A 23,653-nucleotide genomic window follows, 5' to 3' on the forward strand; every position below is an offset into this window, starting at 1 on the left:
TGTAGAACCTAGAAACAAAAAAATCTTTTTATTTGTGGCTTATTCGTGGACGAAGAAAATATCGGCTACTTCCAGGGCGAGTCTGATCTTCAAACAGTGGATTGGACGGCAAAGGAGTGTTCAATTGTTCAGGCGATTGTTCAACAGTCAAATTTTCCAAGGTTGACGTGGAGGAAATTGTTTGAGGGGAATCAACAACGGTGTCAGATACAAGCCGAGCTTCGCTGAATGGAACGAAGCGTTGCGGAGTCTCGGTCTCAGATGAAGAAAGACCTCTTCTCGTCCAGGTGTCCGACGGCAGAGGAAGCGGGACTTTTTTCGTGTGGGTAGCATGTACCCAGTTCCGACGTCCGTGTAGTCGAACCGCCGTCCTCGTAGCCAGCTGAACCTGAAACGGGCCCACAAATCTTGGTTCAAGGTTTCGTTTTCGTCCGTAGTTTCTGACGAGGATCCAGTCTCCTGGTTGAAGCCGATGACCAGGACCCTCTGTTTGTGACGGCAGAGCCTCAAAGACCTGTTGGTGAATCAAACTCAATTTAGCAGTCAGATCATAGAGATAATCGATCAACATAGGGTATTCAATTCTATCAAATTCCTTAGTTCTTGGGATTCCCCATACATTGGCAGGACGACCGAACACAATCTCATATGGGCTGAGCCCTACTCGAGAGTGTACAGTCGCCCTGGTCGACAGGAGAGCTAGAGGCAAAGCGTCGGGCCATGATAAACCAGTTGTTGCCTGAATTTTAGCCAATTTCAGTTTTAGAGTGCCATTATATCCCTCCACCAGGCCTGCTGATTGTGGATGGTTTGCACTATGAAATTTTTGTACTATCCCTAAACCGCGACACACACTCTTCATCACACTCCCAACAAACTCACTTCCGTTGTCCGACCATACGACCCGAGGCATTCCGTAGCGGGGAAAATATTCTTTGAGCAAAATTTTTGCCGTGGATAAAGCCGTATTATCCTTAAGGGGGTAGGCCTCAATCCACCTAGAGAATGCACACACCACAACCAACACATACTTCAAGTTATTACATCGGTCCATGTGGATAAAGTCCAACTGGATGACTTCGAAAGGGTATGTAGGAGGGGCAAAATGGCCAGGTGGAGTAGGGTTGCCCTTGCCAGGATTGTGCATCAAACACACCATACAATTCTTGACCACTCTCTCGGCACACTTAGTAATCCCATCATTCTTCCATACATGAGACAACAACTTGCATATGCCTTTCGTGTTGATGTGTGCCATACCGTGAGCCATTGTAACAACAGCGAGCACATACGCATCCGGTAACATCCATCTCTGCTTCTCTGATAGATCCACCCAACATCCATTCTCATCCAATCTTCCCGTGCTCTCTCTCCATTTAGTCCTTTCCGTCTCAGTGGCTTCATTCTGTATTCCTTTCACACTTTCAAATGTGTCTTCACACATACCAGTCTCTGTTGGCCATCTCACTGAGCTCGCAACATACATTCTGTTCGTCAAATCTTTAGCCGTCTCTTTAGCCGTTTCATCCGCAAACGCATTTCCACGACCCACATCATCTGTTACTTTCTGATGTGCGCTACATTTGACTATGGCCACTTGTTTAGGCAATGTGAGTGCATCTAAAAGATCATTTACAAGCTGACCATGTTGAATCTTCGTGCCATGCGACGTAAGGAATCCTCTCTCTCTCCACAATCGTCCAAAACTATGTGCCACACCAAACGCATACTGGCTATCTGTAAACACATTCACCCGTTTATCTTTAGACAACACACACGCTCTCGTCAATGCAATTAACTCGGCAGCCTGAGCCGAATTCTGACTTAATCTTGCGCTTTCCACAATCGTTCTCAATGTTACTACAGCATACGCAGTCGTCACATCACCGTTCGGCAACTTAAAACAGGAACCATCCACATACAAAGTACCATCGGGATCTGTCAATGGAGTATCTTTTAGGTCAATACGACCCTTAGTTTCCTCTTCAGTTCTGAGATAGCAGTCATGTACTGCTTCACCACTTGACTCTGTGTCGATCGGCAGCAATGTTGCTGGATTCAACACATTACATCGTTTTATCCGTATGTGACTGGCCAGCAACGTCAACTCATATCCAGACAATCTTGCGCTCGTCAGATGTTGAGTTTTCGTTCGATTCAATAGAGTGTCAACTGCATGCGGAACCATTACCGTAAGCATATTATCCATGACTAGACCTGCGGACTGTCGAATGGACGCCGCAGCTGCCGCCGTTGCCCTTAAACAACTTGGCAAGGCTCTTGCTACTGGGTCTAAAGTCGAAGAAAAATAGGCACATGGGCGTTGCTTGCCACCAAAAGGTTGTGTCAGAAACTCAACGCACAACCATCCCTCTCGTGAACGTATAGTGTAAACGGCTTACTGTAGTCAGGAGTGCCCAACACAGGAGCCGAACACAACGCATCACGTAATTCAGAAAAACTTTTCTGACACTCTTCAGTCCAAGGCAATGGGGATGAAACATCCTTGCACGTAAGGGCTATCAATGGTTTCGCCAACAATGAAAAATTTGGAATCCATTGTCTGCAATAGGACGTAATACCTAAAAAGGCGCGAACATCTCTCTGGGTTTTTGGCACAGTCATTCGGGTAATCGCTGCAATTCTCTCTGGGGTCAACCTTCTCCCTTCTCTTGACAATAAGTGACCTAGATAGGTAACTTCTTGACAACAATACTGTAGCTTTGAAGGCGATACCTTGTGGTGTAAGTCATGTAGATAGTGTAACAATGATACTGTAGCCGTTTTGCAAACAGCTTCTGTATCAGTTGCCACTAAAAGATCGTCAACGTATTGTATCAAAGCCGCACCCGTTGGTAAAACAAAGGCATCAAGCTGACCTTTAAGTGCTTGGCTGTAGATTGACGGACTCTCACAGTAGCCCTGTGGAGCGCGTTTTAGCCTAAAACTGCGACCACCTAATGAGAATCCGAATAGGTCTCTTCTTTCCTCTGCAATCGGAATGCTAAAGAAAGCATTCTTTAGATCGATCACCGTGAACCAGGAGGCAGATGCCGGAATCATTGTTAGTAAGGCTGTAATGTCGGGAACCACAGGAAATTGTGGAACCACTATTTTGTTCACCTCTCTTAAATCTATTACGAAACGATACACAGGAGGTTTAGTTGGGTCAGTTCGTTTCAGAATTGGCAATACAGGGCTATTACACACGTTTCCACGAGTTTCTTCAACAACACCTTTTCCAATGAGATCATGAACGATTGCTAACAGCGCTCGTTCGCCCTCAAGAGAAATACGATATTGAGGTAAACGCGGTAATCGCGCATTTTGTTTCAATTGAATCACATAGGGTGGAATGTCTAACAGGCCCACATCATTGGGACCTGTGGCCCATAGGGACGCAGGGAGGGAACTCAATTCCGGTGGGAATTTATCGACCGACAAATACATGGGAGAGATCACTCTCCGTCCCAACGTAAGCTCCACTCCTTCGGGGGAACAATACAATGTTGCATATAATCGTTTCAATAAATCCATGCCCAAAAGATTTTCACCACAACCTGTAGATAGAATCAGTGGAGCCGTTAGCTCACGAGGTCCAATCATAAGGGGCAAAGGACTAGAGACTGGGTTGCTAACAGGGGCGCCAGAGAATCCAACGGAAACGTTCGTTAAGCCAGACAAAGGTGCGCCAGGGAGTTTCGAATGCATGATGGAACTTTTTGTCGCACCAGTGTCTAACAGAAAAGGCTCAACTACACCCGATGTAGCCACTGCAACGTAAGGCCCACTCTGATCGACCGGAACTGACACTACTCCCTCTCTTTGTCGTTGGCTGTCCTAGTAGTGGTCATTTACAACAGTCTCATGTTCTACGTAATAATCATCCACATTATACTGTGCAGATCGAACTGACCCCGCATTTCGCTGGTCGAAACAATTATTCACGTCCGATTGATTTTGATGACGATCAATCTGATTGTGGGATGAACCACGACCCCTACCACGTGATGCCTGTTGGGGGCCACCACCACGGTTTCCATGTGTCGACACACCATTCAGACGGTCCCGTAAGGCAAGACAATCATATTTTAGGTGTCCCTCTTTCCTACAATATGCGCACTGATTATACCCAAGTGAAGATCTATAATCAAAGTTATCAGAACGCGGCTGCATCCTATCAGGCTGTGCTCGTGGTCGATACTGCTGTTGTGAATCGTTTTGGTTTGATCGTGGAGGGTATGCTTGCTGCAACAAAACCTTCGTTTTGAGCTCTTTTGTTTTCTTTTCTACACGATCACTTTCTTCCTTTTCCCTATTCTCATAATACTGGGCCATTGCCAGTATTTGCGCAGGGGTTGAAACTGCCCACGCACTCTCCGAATTCTTCAGTTTGTTGCTTAGTTCAGGCAACAAATTCGATACGAACTTGTCAACAAATAACCGCTGGCCTCCCTCAGCGCCCATGTCCTGGCCGCTGTGGTCGACAAACGCTTCCTCAAACCTTGTAAAGAAATCCGAGACACTCTCGTCTTTCTTTTGCTTACAAGCTGATAACTTATCCCAGTTCACCTTCATCGCTGGCATGAGAGTTTTCATGAGCGTAATTATTTTCTGAGGCAAATCCAAGATCAGCTGGTCAGGCTTAGCCCCACCAACTTGTAATGCATCAGCTGCTAGCAATGCAGCCCAATCACCCCCTAATTCAACTGCGTGATTGGCTTGACGAATTTTGGCCCAAACTGGTTGCGGTACAACATTGCCAAACAACATGTCGATGTCGGCAAGGTTCATAATAGAAGCTTCCACCAGTTGCGATAACTCCTTATAATAACCAGCCGGATTTTTACGCGGATCGGGCAAGGATTGCTTCACTTGCAAAACTTCCGATCGTTTCCATGGAAGATGTATCCACACTCTTCGAAAATGCGGTAAAACCGGAGGGGCAGCACCAGGGTCACCAGGCACCCAAAGTGGCGGAACCTCTCTCATAGGATACTGACCAGGAACCGCTTTCCAATTCTCAGTGGTATCATCTGAGGACACCCGAGAATGTGCTGTGGATCTAAACGCTAATAAGCGTTCCACGGCACGTCGCACATCTTCTCCTATAATCATACCAGTCGAAAAGTGACTCTGGAGTTCAACTATGTCGGACGGTACATTATCTACATCATCATTATACCATTCTTCCCTCAAAAAGTTACACATCTCTTCAAACACGAATCTCTGCGTAGGCTCATTAAACTGAAAAAATGTGTCAAAGACCACACGAGGAGTGTAGTTGGCAGGATGTCTTATCCACCTATGTGCCATGGTTACTAACGTCTCTTTCTCCCTACCACTAGGGATCTGACTCCGTCTCTGAGGAGTTTCAGATAAATTAGACGAAAATAATGGACCAGAAAGAGGTGAATAAAGGGTAGCAACAGAGTTAGGAACACGCTTACGAACAGAAGGGGAAAGAAAAACAGGGGAAACAACACTGGAGGTGAAGGAAGGCATAGTAGGAACGGACAAGGTAGTCGGAGTAGCAGAAACAACAGTCTGCGAAGGTACAGGTACAGGAGCAGTAGGAACAAGGACAGGTGGTGGAACAAACGTAGGGTTAACAACGGGCTGACCCGCAGCCACTGGAGCAACAAGGGGTACAACAGGAGGTACTACAGGAGCAGCTACAGGAGCAGTAGCACCCTGTACATAAGGAGGTGGTGATTTCATTAAATATGACAACAAGGAATCCTCCTTCAAATCTTCCTCTTTCTTCTCTAGATTATTCGGTAAAACCGGATAACATTTATCTATTTTCATGTGATGCAATCTAGTAGAGATTTCCATTTCCTTTTCTTCTTTTTCCTGTTTACATTCTCGTATAGTTTGCATTATCGGAACAAACCCTTGCGTTTGATCCTTTTTAAGTTGTTTGATTTCTTTCTGTTTGGCCTCTTTACGCCATATCCGAAAGGAATCAAACATAGCTGGCCTAGCTTTCTTTAAAAATAATTTAGCCTCAAGATTATCTAAAATCGAAAGTTCAAAAGTTCCATGTGGTGGCCATCTAAGGTCACCGTCTTTCTTTGTATAGCGGACCCAGTAATCATTATATATTATAGGACCCACCCCATGTCGACTATAAAGATCATGTATCGGAGTTCCAACTGGAGGTATCGGACACGAGTCCTCCAACCGGGAATCCATTGCGCAACATTGGAAAATACGAAACAAACCACTATGGCTAGGCATCGTGCACACTAACCTAGTATCAAACTTCAAGGATTACCGAAGCAATTAAACCTCGTGTAAGTCAAAACCCTCGGTTTTTGGCAATTGCAACTGTCAAATAATACTAAGAACCAATACTAAGAACCACAAATGCAATGGAACCATGCAATACAACAAAGCCTTAAGGCTACCACAAAGCTCGGAGAGCTAACAACAAAGCCTGAGGAGGCTATTACAAAGCTCGGTGAGCTATTACAACAAAGCCTTAAAGGCTACAACAAAGCTTTCAAAAAGCTAGAACAACCACTAAGGACTGGGAGCGACCCACAAATACTTAACTCAGAACTTCAATGGCGTCACCAGGAAGGCCCGTCTATCGTCTCGCTTGTACGTAAGGTCTGCGCCGGGCGTCGAAGACAGGTCGACAGTCAGGGCATCGGTCCGTCGCAGCCGTCAGGAGGCGGGAATCTTCGCAGGGAAAAACTTCGGGCCACTTATTTCGACAACAGGATCGATGAAGCGGGGTGCACCTTCCCTCGGAGATTTCACACGAAGTTCCTCACGATCATCAGGCTTTGGACCGGTACCGCTGAAGTCGCCCCACGTTGGGCGCCAACTGAAGGACTGGACTTTTAACAGTACCAGCGGTGCCAGGGAACAACACCTATAACCTTCATGGGATACCTGTTTCGGCGCACAAACTACAGAGACACGGGACACTTCCTTCGGCGTCAAAGATCAGCTTTTATTACTGCAGGGAAACAAGAGTCATAAGAAGTACATGGAGTAGTTCTGCGAGTCTGCTTCAAATTGCGTTTGTAGGTCGCTCTCTTTTATACAGAATGTTGCCATTGCATAACATGTGAACAAAAGATTACAATCCGGTTCCCACAGTAAACTTCAAAGAGGTCGCTTTCATGTGTTCAGAATCCCGGAACATAATTACAATAGCAATGCCGGTTCCCAACTGTAAAAGTACATCTTCCCACCATTAGGCACACCCATTAGAGTTGTAAATGACAGAGAAGAAGAGACAAGAGCAGCTGCAAGGAAGTCAGACACGTGTAGAGAAAAGAGTGTGGGGGTAATATCGGAAGCATGATCGTAGGATCAAAGAGTTGGATCCCATCGCCTGCAAGGCTGTCACAATAAGCCGGCACGACCAGATTACCCTCAAGCTGAGCCATTTGCCTTTGCTGTGTCATTCCTCCGGCCATAAAGATGCATGAAAGGAATATGCGTCTTCCGCAAGGCTTTGGAACTAGAGGGTCAAGGGGCGAACAGTTACCTGCTCGCTGACTACGTGAGGGCAAGAAACAAAATGGATGCCGTATCTAAAATGGAACCCGAGGGTTCAGATGAAAAACACGTAATAATAGACGAACCCTGGTAGGTAGTGTAGCGAAACTTCGCACACTTGCCGAACTCGTCATTTACGGTTCGTAGATACCAAACTCGTCCATATTCGGCAATGCCCAGAACATCGTAATAATTTTTACGGAACCTCAGATCAAGAACTTCATGCGTTAGCAAAGCTTGAGATTGCTTTAGCGATCTGAGTCCCGCCGGGGAATAAGTAATAATTTGGCCAGGGTTCGTGGCCCCTGGGCCCGGTCGGGCGCGGACGGGCGCAGACGGGCTTGCGTTTAACGCACCTTTGGTGCGCCACCAGCACGCCCGCTGCGCACGTCCGCTGCACTTCCGTGTGCTGGTGTACATATATGCCCCGGCCCTGCCTCCACGCTCCACCCCGTACCGGCCGATTGGCTGAGGCTGCTGGGAGGGGATCAGTGAGTGCGTCAGCTCAAGGACAGAGAACAATTCCCACTTAAAACAGCAATGCGATTCGGGTAAGTTTAAAAACAGTTATTTAAAGCAAATAATCAGATTTTACAGGCAGCGCTATCTGAAATGGTCCGCGCGGCAGCAAACATACAATTGCTTGCTCCCCGCGCTACACTCAGATTTAAATGCCCGGCCCCGCCTCCACGCTCCACCCCGTACCGGCCGATTGGCTGAGGCCGCTGGGAGGGGATCAGTGAGTGCGTCAGCTCAAGGAAAGAGAACAATTCCCACTTAAAACAGCAACACGATTAGGGTAAGTTTAAAAACTGTTATTTAAAGCAAATAATCAGATTGTACAGGCAGCGCTATCTGAAATGGTCCGCTAATCGATAGGTGCTGTGTACAAGTTCTAGACAACCGAATTTCGACAGAATGTGGATCATAAACAGTCAAAAGGTGACCCATCGCAATGTTCTCGCACCTCTCAATACTGACATTTGTGGTTGCCTCAGATTTCAACCATCCAGTCAACGGTGCAACTACGGGATCTAATGTAGCTGAAAAATAGGCCACAGGCTTTTGTGCACCTCAGTGATTTTTCATCAGCACTGAGAGAGTGCAGCCCTCCCTCTCACTACAGAAAAGTGAAAATACCATGTTGTAATCAGGAATTCTTAGTGCTGAGGTGCAACCGAGGTTTTCACTCAACTCCAGGAATGTCAGCCACTGTAATGTCTTCACCACTAGGGAAAAGTTGGGACTCCACTGGCAACAGTAGCTGATTATTCTAAAAAAATCCTTACTTCCGTCTGAGTCATCAGCGGAATAATCTGCCTGATCACTGAGATTCTTTCTTGCGATACGGTCCTCACACCTCTCACAATGTGATTGCCTAGATACAGGACGTTGGTCAAACAGCAATGTAACTTATTCGGCAACACCTTATCTACATTCTCGACCAACTGATTCAGCAAGGCAATAGTATCAATCTTGCATGCTTCTTGGGTGCCTGAAGCAATCAATAGGCCATCAATGTTTTGTACCAACACTGAATTGCAGGGCATGATCAAAGACACTAAGGGGTATATTATCAAGGGGTTTTATCTCCGCTTTTTTGGCTTTAAAAGCCAAGAAAGCGGAGATAAAATTATCTCCCTATTACCAAGCTGTCGCTAACACCAGTTAGCGACAGCTAATAGGAGATAGCGACCATCTTGGGCCCCACTTTGCATGTCAGTGATATTTATCACTAATGATATGCAAAGTGGGCGTGCCAAGATGTTAGCGACTGGAAACAGTCGCTAACATCGCTATCTCCTATTACCAACTTTTGGAGATATTTGCGCTAAGGGCGAATATCTCCAAAAGCTAACACCTGCCCTGAGCAGTTCTTAGCCATGTTATCCAATGGGAGGTGGATAACATGGCTAAGAGCATTTGCTCGATAATGCATGAATATCGCTGACTTTTCAGCGATATTCATGCATTGCGGGCGTTTTTTATCGCATTTGCGATAAACCTTGCTAATAGCAAGGTTTATCTGCGATAAAAATCGCCGATGTGCGGCGATAATTTTTGTCTCTAAACAAGTTAGAGACAAAAATTATCGCTAGTTGTTGATAATATACCCCTAGATTCTTTTTGAAGGTCTTTTTAAAGATGGACAGACTGTATAACCTTGAGGTACTCAGCACCATGCCAAAACACGACTACCAAACAGGAAAACGAGGATGAACTGGCAGTCCTCGCGCAATGGAAAAGAATGCCTGGCAAAGCTCAATGACATTGAGCCATTCAGCTTCACATGAAATCTGAAATATTATCACAACTTGATTCGGCATCATGAGGCAACAAGGAACCACGATACTGCTGATTTTCCTCAGGTCCTGCCTGATGCGGTACTTATTGCTTGGCTTCTGCAGGTCCATAATTTGTGAACTACAAGGACTCTCCATGATCTCTTTCAAGATCCCTTTTTGGATCATTTTCTCAATCACCAGAGTAATACCAGAAATTGTTTTGGGGGTTAAATTGTATTGCAGTTTTCTTGGCTACTCAGCCTTGGGGTGTACTTGTATACGAACAGACTCAACTCCTTTAATGAGTCTGATGTTGTTTCCTGAAAGATCCCAGCCTTCCAATCTCTAAGATCTTGGGGTAACTCATCAACTGGCATCATGGGGAACATTGTAACAGCTACATTCTGATTTGCTACCTTAAAATCAATGTCCTCATCATTTGTCTGAAGTTCTATGCCCCTTGGGGTGCAGTAAATTATTCAAATCAACTTGCACAGCAAGTCACACCCCAAGAGACACACGGGACTCGAATTGCACACTACAAATTGATGATTTTCAGTGAAGGAACCTATTTTTACAGGTACCTCTTCTGTCAAGGGACTTGAAATCTGCTTAGGAGGAGTAAGATTGGACCCTCCACTGTTCTTACAATGACGGGGATGCCATCTACTTCAGTATCAACAAATGGGTACTTTGATCTACCTCTAAGACTGAGCCAAGAGCACAATGTTCCTCCCCTCTCGGGCCCCGTCAGAGGCCTGATCAGAGCCATATCCTTCTGCTGTCTCAAACACAGGAAACTGCTGAGCTATATTTTGGCTCTAGAAAGGATTCAGGTTCATGTTCAGCATTTGATTTGAATTAAATCTAGGGTTATTGGCATTCTGCTGTGGCATCAGGGGTTGTGGGACTTGCATCACCAGACCTTGGGCTGCATTGAAATTTTGAGATCTCGGTCTCGTCCATTTTGTGATTGCATGGGGTTACTATTCTGAAGCTGTGAAAACCCTAACTTATGTCCTTGATTGGCTAGATTAAGATGATATTCTTTCTTCCCGTGCCCCAACCTATTACAGTAGTGGCATATGTTAGACTTTTTCAAAATGGTCGCATCAATTCCAGTGCTGCGGTCAAAAGGAATACCTCGGCCTCTACTCTCCGACTGGAAACCTCCTCCACCTTTCATCATAGAAGTTCCCTCGTTAGAAACACCCTGCATCGGAGCCACATTTTCCATAAAGAGCTGATTCTGGTTACCTCTGAGTAGCCTTCATCTGCATAATCATCAGCTTCTCCCAAAGCCTCTTCTGTTTCATCTCAATTGCTTCATGGCCATACTTGGCATAACATAAAATCTCATTGATTGACTTATTCTGCTAACATATCAAATGCTGTTGAATCATCATACTAATTTCAGATCTCAGTCCTGTCACAAATCTGGACACTAACTGTTCCATTTCTTAGGTTCCAGTGTCTCCATTCGCTATACTTTTTAAAAGTCTGTTACAATCCTCATAAAAGGCATGAACCATCTCCTTAGGTTCTTGGGTGGTCCTGCTAATCTCAACCCAATCAATATCCTGTGGCGGCACCTTAGATTTCAGCCAAGTCATCACCTGATCATAATTTTTCATCACAATAGGTGATGGCCCATGTGTCACTGCAACTCTTTCTAGCTCCCTTTCAGGCCAATCTGTAGCTATTTTGCATGCAGACCACAAATCATTTGTAACAACAATGTCAAACCAGGTATTCAAATCAGTCCACAGTACCCTCTGAAATCCTTACAAACTCGGTGCCCTTAGGGTAAAGACACACAGATGATGGACGGAATGCAGAGCAGATCAAATATTCACCTCAGTCAAGAGAACTGGGTTAGAGCCATCATTTCTTTGCTCACCATGCGACACCAGTTTAGACCCACCATATGCAAATCAGTCTTGACCGTGTTCCTCATGGGGACAGTCCAGCCCGAACTGCCAAGCCAGGTCCTCCCTGGACTGGAAACAAGAATCCTAGGACCAGTTTTGGGGCATCACCCTCATCAGCCACGCTAGCTTGAATGCAGTGACATAGTGAGCCTGGGACCCACATCTCGGCAAACCTGGTGAACAGTCCAGCCCAAACTGCCAAGCCAGGTCCTCCCAGGACTGGAAACAAGCATCCTAGGACCGGTTTCGGGGCATCAACCCTCATTAGCCACGCTAGCTTGAATCCAGTGACATAGTGAGCCTGGGACACGTCTGCCATACTCGTTGCACTTAGGTCGAGAAATCAACACCGATTGCACCACCCACCTAAGTAGCCTTTCAAAGGTGTCTCAGACCTGTCAATGTAGTGTCTTCACACAGTTTTTACTTGCACTCATTTGCCAGCCACTTACCTTCCCTTTTCTTACATGTAAGGCACCACTCAGGTAGGCCCAGGAATGCCCAAGGTACCCACATGGGCAGGTTGCAGTGTATGTGAAATGTAGGTATTGTACTGGTGTGTTTTTACATGTCCTGATACTGAACTACCGTGTATTATGTTTTGCACTAATGAAATGCTGCCTGTCCCATAGTTTATACTGGGAGCTGTCTTGTAACGTCTTACAAGTGTAACTTTCCATTGGGACAAGATAGAGGCTTGGTGTTTAGACTTCTTGAGCTCAGAATTTAAAGATGCATCCTTTAGTAAAGATGCTTTTTATATTGTGTGTTTGAAAACGCCACTTTTAGAAAGTGGGAATTTTCCTGCTTAACCACACAGTGTGCATCTGCCATATTTGCATTCCCCGTCTGAGTGTGGAGTGACAGGAGCTGGGGATGTGCATTTAAACTAGACCAGGGATACTCAAAGTATGGCCTTAGGGCCTCATGTGGCCCTCTTCATCTTTAATTGTGGCCCCCTGATGAACAGCAGCACTGGGCTGTTGTTCACATGATATACCAAGAACATTAAAAAAGCTGTGAAAGGGGCATACTTTATTTACATGTTAACTAAACCAAAGGTAACGCAAATAATGCTTCATAGACAACTTATCTTCAATTAAACGGCAGTAAGTCTGAAATTATGCTCTTCGGCAAAGCCGCAGAATACTGGACTCACGATTGGTGGCCTACCAAGTTAGGGTTCTGCCCAATGCCCAAGGAGTCAGTTCGAAATCTGGGTTTTTACATTGGTAATCAATCATCCATGAAAAACCAAATCAACCATATAGTGAGTACCTGTTTTGGAGTTATGCGCAGCTTGAGGGAGGTCTTTAAGTGTAGAGGCCCGTAAACCCCTAGTCCAGGGGCTAATTATAAACAGAATGGACTACGGGAACTCGCTGCTATTCTCAATAAATGAACACCATTTGAACAGGCTCCAGGTTCTTCAAAACACTGCTGCCAGACTGGTCCTTAACCTTCCACCAAGATCTCCCTCCGCTCCCTACCTAAAAAGCCTCCATTGGCTTCCAGTGAAAAAGCGAATCCTTTTTAAAACGCTCTGCCTGGTTCACAAGCACATGCATGGAAACGGTCCGAAATACTGGTCCCAAAAGCTAAGATGGTATCAACCCCGAAGAGAACTTAGATCTAGGAATGAGTCTTTGTTAACACCCCTGAGAATACATACTTCCAGGAACGGTGGTCGAGCTGATCCTTTCTCGCCCCTGCTTCGTGTAACAAAATGCCTCTCGAACTTCGCATTATCCCTGAACACAGTCTTTTTTGCAAGAAGCTGAAGACTTAGTCTATTTTTGCTGATTTACATTTTTTAATAACTGTATATTGGATTCCTATTGTTTTGGTCTTGTTTTACACAGATAAATATTGACTATTTTTCTAAAACTGGTGTGGTGTCCTTTTGTAGTGTTTTCACTGTATTACTGTGTGTTATGTGCAAATGCTTTAAACATAGACTCTGGCATACAACCTTACTGCTCATGTAAAGCAACCAATTGGGTGAGCAGGGGCTAATTTAGAAGTGCAACTCCCTTGTCATGACTAGGAAGAAGGGTCGCTACTTGGACAGGGTAACAACCTGCCAGCTAGAGACCCCATTTCTAAAAGAAGCCATGTATCGCCACCTGCAGAGGAGAGTATTTGCGAGCAAAACAATAATCACTTGAAGGTTAAACATTGAATCTCAGGAACTTGAGGCCTGGTCATTATGGTAAGTTAGCACAGCAGATATTGTACACTTGACATTTGAATATTGGTGCATGTGCATTCACAATTTGTACATGGATGGTATCTATTGTGGAATGAATTCATGACTACATATAACTGGGCTAGATTCTTAAACCATTTGTATAGCTGTGAACGAGAACTACTTATTTACTAAAATCTTAAACATTAGCATGTACTCATTTAGTGATACTATTAAGTTTTTATCATGGAACATTTCAGAAATACATTTGAAATCCCTTTTGTTTATTAGAATGTTAGACCACACAAAATAAAATACGTGCCAATCTGCACAAATCAACGTAAACAGGTGAAGTGTAAGGGTGAATCCAAATCAAGCAGCTCCGAGGGTGAATGCAAGGGTAGGAAAATAAATTAATAGATGGGTGAATGTCGGGTGAACTGAACTACTCTACTATAGTCGCTTAGCTCACAGTGTGTCAATAGAGGTGTATTTCTAAGTGGGAGGCATTTTAATTTTCTGGTTCGCCCTTGCCTCCATGCATGGCAAGTTAACAATGGTTATTGTTGACACAACCTGACCTGGACCCCCGTCCGGCGCCTTTCCATGCTTGCTTAACCCCTGCAAATTCAGGGTCTACCATAACCATCCACAGGCGGTAGCTCTCCCCAGCCAATCCCTCAGTGTCAGGGGGAGAAATAGGAAGTGGCATTCTCCATTAAAGCCGCCTCGCTCAATGCCCAGCAGTGAAAAGGCCTTTCACTGACTGAAATCAATTTACAGCTGCCTCTGCTGATGAAGGAAGTCACTGGAGCCTGGGAATGGGGGAGTAAGCTGCCTTCAGTGCACTGTTCATTCATGCTGAGGGCAACCTCATTTCTCTAAACGTAACCACAGGGCATATTAACAAGGAACAGGGAAAATTAACGCTAAGGGCGCTTAGCGGTAATTTTTTTAACGCCCGTAATCAATGGATAATATCTCCTGGTTATCGCGTTATTTACAACGCTAACCGCCTAGGCGATAAAAAATCCAGCAATAGCGGCATTTTGGGAGGTTATCGCTGGTAATGCTGCAATAAAACTACAAGGATAGGGATATCCTTGTTGAAAGTCCATGGTGGACTTAGCCATGTAATCCACCTCCCATTGGATTACATGGCTAAGTCTGAAAATTAGCAGACGTAAAAAAAGCATCGTTAACCGTGGTTAGCACTGATTTTTTTGTCTCTAACAGGCTTAGCGTGAAGCTTGATAATAGGAGAACTGTCCCTTAACGACATTTCTTCTATTATTTTGCTCTGGAACGCCCACTTTGCATCTCATTAGAGATGCAAAGGGAAGCATAGTGAAAAAGGGTGCTAACATGCGATTTTGCATGTTAGCACGCTGTTGTTGATAGGGCGATATTTGTATCGCCACTTCTTTGGCTTTTAAAGCTAAAACAATTGAGATAAAGCCCTTGTTAATATGACATCAAATGTCTAGGACCTATAGAAGGAATGTGCATAAGGTGCAGTGTTCACAACACCAGCAGGGGCCTGTGGCAATGCCAGCAACATGATGCATTTGTGACGGCATGGATTGCTTCAGATCCCAAACTCCGGTAAACAGAGGGAAGATTTGAACAACACTGCTCTCCTATTTCCACTGTTATACCCCATAAAAGTATTGCAATTGATGGGACGTCTAACAATGATATCGAAACCAGAAGTATAAAAGTACAAAACTATCTATTTAGTTCAAGAAAGATGAAAAATGGATTGCAAAATATATTGTGCCATCATTTCTTCAAATACATGTCTCTATATGAACATTGATAACATATCACATACATTTTTTCACTTCTAACAAGTGTATTATTCAATTCCGAAGCCCTAAATTGAGGTTCATCGATAAGTTCAGATTCATTTAATTTTGTTCACAGGAAAGTTCATGTCATGGTAATACTGAAAAAAAATGTACTTCAACGCGGTGAAAAACAGCCAACAGGTATGTTGCGTTTCCAGGTTTTCCGCTTCGGGCCAAGTTTAGGAAATCAAATAAGTTCAAAGGCTTTCTGCTGCTTCATAAATCTTCCCAGGCAGATACTTTAATAATCATCAAAACAACTACCAAAGGCTGTCCAAAATCACATTTATTTAATTCAATCAAGCTGTTTCTTAGGTTTCCAATTTGAGCAACATCATTCTCCTAGTTGATGGACAAAGGAGCTAATCACAGGTTTTGAGTAGTGACAATTATGTTGAGTCATTGAACCATTTTCCTTTTGTCCATTTTGTTTCTTCAAAATCCGCATTTTTATTGATGCAAATCTCAAGCATTTTAGTAGCTCCCAAGGACTGAGAAAGAAAGGAAAAATAACACACAGACATGGTACACATGGTGCAATAGAGATGAAACTTTATTTCAGAGAGCACTTCAGGACAAAAAAAGACCCTACAGTCCCCGATGCAAAAGAAGCGATAGAATCCTTAGGGACATGCAGGATGCCCTGGTATCATGGCTGGACTGGACATTCTGCCACACTTTGCCGGCTGTGGGTCTTTTTCCAGAGTATGATGGGCTGGCATGACTCAGCCATGTCCCAATGACCCTATTCTATTCACCACCTCCTTTATTGTGGTGTATGAAAATGCACATGCATAGCTGAAGACATTATTCACAAATCCAAGTTTGTTAAAGAATAATTCACTCCCTATCTAACCACCATAAAACGTGAGAAACAATCCCCTGTTCTGATCTAATGACTCTATATTACTGGGGTACATCTCCAGGGCTCAATTGACATCCAGCAATGCAGTAAAACTCCTTTTGAGAGAGATGTCTAGGGAAAACTCTACAATCCCCTTATTCACATAAAAAGATATAACCCGATCTTAGGGCCCGAAGTAGTTGTTCCTTAACACCAAGCACCTCAAAACATTCGGAAATGACGAAAAAAAGCCAACATTGCACCCATTTTCCTCAACTGTCTGACCCGTTATCTGTCAGAAGTAGCATGATAAAGAAGGCACAACTGAAAGGCACCTACTCTAATGGCTAAGACGTATTTGTCAGCAAAGTCTGAGAGACCAAAAAGGGGGAATTCTGGGAGCTGGGAATGTACCAGCTCAAAACCATGGAAAAGATGGGTTTCATGGTAACTACACAAAATATCGAATTCAGAATATCGAATGGACAAAATATCGAATGGACAGAATATACTGGTGAAAAATATCGAATTGAAGGTAAGTAATGTAATATCGATTTTTAAAATATAGAAAGTAAAAATATCGAATTTTTAATTATATCGAATTTTTTATAGTGTTTTGTATGTTTGTATATGTGTGAAAAGTGTATATTATTTTTGTAATTTATTCTAAGTAATTAATTTTATGTTATTTAATGTTCGCGTAATTTAATTCTGTAGCGGGTTGTGGGTTTATAGGGGAATATTGTGGGTAGTAATTTAATTATATTAAATTAAAAATTAATTTTTAGAAATTACTAATTATTTTTAATTTAATTTTGCGTTTTATTTCTGTAGCAGGTTGTGGGTTTATAGGGGAATAGGGTTGGAAGTAATTTAATTGTCATTAATTAATTACATATTAAATATACTTTTTGTGTATTGATAATTAATTTACTGTTAATTAATTATTAATTGGTATTCATTTTTATTATTAATTAGTTTGTTATTGAACATTAATTAGTTGTTAATTAATTATGAATAGGTAATTAATATTAATAACTAATATTTACTTGTATTTTTCATTGATTAATTATTACATAATATTAAATTGGTAATTCATTTTAATTAATTTTTTATTGGTATTGATATTTATTTTTATTAATATATTAAATCATTACTTTCCCCCCTGTTGCACTCTCTGAAGTGGGAATAGTCATTTTTACCCCTACGCTATCCCACGCTTTCCCTATTGTTGCACTCTCTGGAGTAGGAATAGTAATGTTTACCCCTGCGCTATCCAACGCTTTCCCTACTGCTGCACTCTCTGGAGTGGGAATAGTAATTTTTATCCCTACGCTATCCAACGCTTTCCCTACTGTTGCACTCTCTGGAGTGGGAATAGTAAATTTTACCCCTACGCTATGCAACGCTTTCCCTACTGTTGCACTCTCTGCAGTGGGAATAGTCATTTTTACCCTCCGGCTATCCTATGGTAAAAATGTTGTATATTTGTTATTAATATTAATTATTTTTAATATATATATATATATATATGTATTAAAAAATAAAATTGTATGTTTTTTTATTACTTAAATTAATTTTTTAATAATTTTAAGGTTATTTAAGTATTTGTAAGTATGTTTTTGTTAATTATGTTTATTATTTCATGAATTTTAAATTACTTTTAAGACATTTAAAAAAATTCAATATTTTGACTAACTATTTTTTTTACAACGATATTTTTGATTCGATATTTTTGTACTTACCTGTTTGTAGATAGGAATTCGATATTTTTGCATTCTATATTTTGGCATCGATATTTTGGTAAGTCTATATTTTTTAATTCGATATTTTGTCAGTGATCAGGGTTTCATATCTGTCAACCTTCTTCACATGTACCCATTATTCTCATAACTTCTCATAGTGACCCATGGAGTGACGCTGGATTGGCATACACACATACAAGACCTAGTGGTGGCGGACACAGATCTGGGGTGGCAGGGCGGGGGGCGAGAGAGTAAGGGGGTTTAAAAAAGAAAAAGACACCTACCTCCTTGTAGCTCTGTTCCACGTTGTATCTACTCTGCGTCTGCTGAACACGTAGGCAGCCAGGCTCGCTTTAGCCAAACAAGGCTGCAATGCAGCCTTGAGATTGGCTCCCCTAAGCCAATTACAATGCTACAATGCAGAGATGTGATTGGTCTGAGCGCCGTAGTTTGGTGCTCAGATGTGGACTGAGCCTGGGCATGTTCTCCACCCAGCCGGTAATGCAGCCTGGGTGGAGAACATGCTAAGTGACCTTTCCTGTTCGGCTGCCCCAAGAAGGACAGCCACAGCATCATGTGCATTTCAGTGTGCCCAGCACTCTTCCCCTGCCCTGCTCGGTGAGGAGAGCAGCTCGACACAATGCTGACGCAGCAGGAACAAATAAAATGATAATAACATCAAGTTATTATCTTTTTATTTTTCCTTTCTTTACTGCTGCGAAGTAGTGAGTGGGGCGAAGCTGGAGCTGCCACTGACAAAACCCCAAAAGGGTCCAGTTCTGATGTGTGAAACACCTTAAGGGTGTGCCAATCGTGGACATATGCTAGATGCCTCATATATGTCTGAAAGCAAAAACTTGTGATAAACAGTTGGACTGCAATGACTGTGTTGAAAGACATCTTCTTTGAAACCACAGTTTCTCAATTTAAAAACAGTGGGGGTGTATCTGGATGAAACATCCCCATCAGAGAGCAGTGGGTGCAATGAGGGAAACTCATTGTGGAGAATGCAAGGCAACTATATTTTTGTGAACCACTGTCAAAAAAAGAGAAGAGGGAACTACTGAGCTGTAGCAAAGGGTTATTAACATTTATCCAGCTATCACAACTGCAGCACATGCAGTGGCACCGAGATCAACTGTTATGAGGGGGCCCTCTGTGGCCTTAGTATGTCTACCTTTGCAATGATCAGTAGGAGGCAGTGCAGGTCATATTAATAGCTGCATTAGGATTTTCTCCTGCGATTGATAAAAAAGGCGGTGTTGCTATTTTATTTCGTAAAGGTTTGGATGTTCAAATTTTATCTTCTCAATCGGATGCTGAGGGTCGATGGGTTATGTCAAAAGTGTCTATACAAAACAAAACTATGGTGCTCCTAAATATCTATGGTCCTGTCCGTCCTGATCCTAAATTTTGGAATGATATTAAAATCCTCATTTCATCTATTGACTGCCCTAACGTGGTCCTTGCTGGCGACCTTAACCAATGGTTAGACCCATTTTCGGATAGATTATCCTCCTCCAAATTCCAGCCGGATAAGACACATAAATCATTCCAATCAGCAATTGCCTCCCGTCCCCTTTTTGACGTGTGGAAAACTTGTAATCCGGACTCACTCGAATACACATTCTACTCTAATGTTCACCACACCAGGTCCAGAATTGATTATATTCTTGTCAGCAAATCCCTTCTCCCTGTGATTCAGCATTCTGAAATTGGCTCCATTTTCCTTTCGGACCATGCACCTGTATATGCCACTTTTGACCTGACCCACACCGCCACCTCTTTCAATCGTTGGAAATTCAATACTTTCCTTCTCTCTGATTCTGTTTTTATGTCTAAAGTTAAAAGTTTCATCTCTGAATTCTTCTCCCTCAATTTACCCCAAGACACATCAGTTTCAAACAATTGGGATGCTTTTAAAGCTGCATTGCGAGGTTTCACAATCTCTTATGTATCTAGGAAAAAGAAACTTAACAGGGACAAATACACCGCTCAACTCTCCAACATTAAGACCCTAGAACACTCTTACTTTTCTTCCAAGAATCCGGATGCTCTCCTCCACCTTATTAAAGCCAAATCTGAACTTAATCAAATTGCCACAGTTGAAGCTTGCAACACCCTTTTGAAGGTGAAATCTAAATTTCATGGAGGTCAAAATAAAGCGGGGAAAATGCTAGCAAATTATCTTAAAATTAAAGCTGAGCGAAAATCAATTGGCTCTATTCTCAATGAAGAAACTAATTCAAAGGTTTCCTCTGATGAGGATATTGCACAGGTCTTCCATAATTATTATAAACTCCTGTATACAGATGATACACATCCTGGTGAGGATGATCTTTCCCGTTTCTTCGAAGACCTTCCTCCTCCCCCTTCTCTTCCTACAGAATTCCATCAATTAGAATCTGACATTACCCCTCAGGAAATCCTCAAGGCTATTACCTCCCTTAAGAAAGCGAAAGCCCCTGGTCCAGATGGTCTCCCAATTGAATTTTACGCCAACATGCACTCCATTTTTGTTCCTCACCTTTTACAACTTTTTAATTCCTTTATTGCAAATGCTAAAGCATCTGGCTCATTTTTGGACGCCCTCATAATCATAATCCCCAAACCTGACAAGGACCACTCCTTGTGCAAAAATTATCGTCCCATATCCCTTATTAATTACGACTGTAAAATTTTTGCCAAAATTTTAGCAGCTCGCTTAGATTCCCTTATTCCTCTGTTAATCACAACCGATCAAGTTGGCTTTGTGAAAGGTAGACTTGCAGCAGACAATGCCCGTGTTTTTGCCAATATTATTTCCCACAGTAATCGATTCAAGGCCCCTCTAGCTGCCCTTTCACTGGACGCTGAGAAAGCGTTTGATCGCATTAATTGGAAATTCATGTTTAAGGCATTGCATTGGTTTGGGTTTGGTCCCCACTTCATTTCCCTGATTAGTCTCCTTTACTCTGCTCCCCGTGCCAGTGTTTTTGTTAATAATCAATTCTCCAACTTTTTCCCCTTATCCAGAGGAACAAGACAAGGTTGTCCTCTCTCCCCCTTACTCTTTATTCTTTGCCTTGAACCCTTCCTTATTAAAATTCGCTCTAACCCCCTCATTCAGGGATTCAAACAATCATCGATTGAGACAAAAATATCAGCTTATGCTGATGATGTTCTGGTCTACATGGCTAACCCTGTCTCCTCCCTTCCCCCATTTTTAGAAGAAGTCCACTTATATTCATCTGTTTCTGGTTATAAACTTAATCTCTCCAAGACAGAGGTCCTACCCCTTAACTCATCCTGTTACCAGTATATGTTTGCTTCAACCGACTTTGCTTGGTGTCCCTCCAAGATCAAATACCTGGGTATTTGGTTTTCCTCTACTCTGCGTGACACACTCAAACTGACCTTTACCTCCCTTACTCAAAAAATTCAATCACTCCTTCAGACATGGTCTCCTCTTTTCCTTTCATGGTGGGGTCGCTTAGACACCATCAAAATGATGATTTCCCCACATATTTTATATACTGTTTCCATGCTTCCTGTGAAAATCCCTAAATTGTATTTTAATAGGCTAAACTCTATCTGCTCTAAATTCTTGTGGAACAATAAGCGACCCCGCATTTCCCTACAAAAACTTATACGCCCTAAATCTGAAGGGGGAGTTCGCTTTCCTGATTTCCGATCGTACCATTCTGCCTTCTTAATAAAACAAGCTTTTTCATTAGCGTTCGATTTTACTGATATCCCCTTACCCAGATGGATCGCAGTTGAACGGTCTTTGTTAAAGGATTTTACTTTTCAACAATCTCTTTTTATGTCAAACTGTTCATTCTTGACAAATCACCCTGTTTTGAAATACTCTCATACACTGCTACATGATATCTTCTCAAAAGACTCATCTCCCCTACAAACATTTCTTTCCTCCAGTATATGGTATAACAAATATCTTAAGTACAAGGGTAAATCTTTCTACTTCAAGTATTGGAAAGAAAAGGATATTTTGTTTGTCTATCAATTTTTTTCTGATTCAACCATTATTTCATTTGATGAAATGCAAACTAAGTTTGATTTACCTTTACAGTCTCGCAAAGAATTTGACATTATTACCGCTGCCATTGTGTCTCACCTATCTACCTTCCCTACGTTTGATATCCTTCCTTCCCTTACTCCTTCCACCCCTCTATACCCTATGTTTACTCAACAAATACCCAAAGCTGCTCTGATTTATAAAATGTTATTAGAGAATGTTGGTCTTAGACCTAAAACTGTTACTGAAGTTGCTTGGGAAACTGATTTATCTTTCTCGTTATCTGTTGATATTTGGGACCGATTATGGTCCAAACTGTTTCAGACTTCAGTTTCGGCCCGTATTACTCAGTCACTTTTTTTCCTATACCATAGAGCTCTTTTTACCCCTGTAAGCATTTCAAAATTCTCCCCTTCCTCCTCACCCCTTTGTTGGTCATGTTCCTCTAATCCAGGCACACTCATACATCTCCTATTTGATTGCCCAACCAGTTCTTACTTTTTGGTCCTCAGTTTGGAAATACTGCATGCGTATTTTTCACTTTTCTGAACCATTTTCACCGTTGCATATTTTTTTAGGTTCTCTATCTGATGTTTTGGATTTACATTCATATAATGCTAAATTGTTTGATCTATTTATTGCAACTGCATTCAAAGTAATCTTGTCTTGCTGGAAGGATAACTCTAAATTGTCTGTGCAGACATGGTGGAATTTTGTTTGTGATGAGCATAGAATTGCAATTGCTTCCTCTTCATCTGTCACCTTAAAAATTAAGTCTGATCTTACCTGGCTACCTTTCTCTAACTTCTTATCTTCTTCTCCCCCTCCTTAACCCCCCTTCTTTCCTTTCTCTTTCTATTTTCCTCTTTTTCCCTTCTCTTTTATCTTCTTTCTTTTTCTCTTCGATTTCCAATTATCTCTCATGAATATCTCCTATTGATTTTGCTCTATCTCTTGTTGTTATATTATGATGTATCATTTCTTTTAAGCTCAATAAAACTTTACTAAACTGAAAAAAAAATAGCTGCATTAGGGCTCATGGTACCCTTGCTATGGCATTAGCCACTGTGATGATGACATATACTCTCTCCTTTCTACTCTTGTTCAATGAAAGGGGGTAAATGCATACTAATAACCCTTGGCTGACTTGTGACAGCCTTTCCAGCCCCAGGATGCTGTATTTTAGAATTTAGGGAGAAGCATACTGAGCAAGGGAGCAAACAGGTCCTAACACTCATTGTGAAACCATCTGCAAATCTCTTGAAAAGCTT

The sequence above is a fragment of the Lissotriton helveticus genome, chromosome 7, assembly GCF_964261635.1.
Source record: "Lissotriton helveticus chromosome 7, aLisHel1.1, whole genome shotgun sequence".
In the NCBI taxonomy this organism is placed as follows: domain Eukaryota; kingdom Metazoa; phylum Chordata; class Amphibia; order Caudata; family Salamandridae; genus Lissotriton; species Lissotriton helveticus.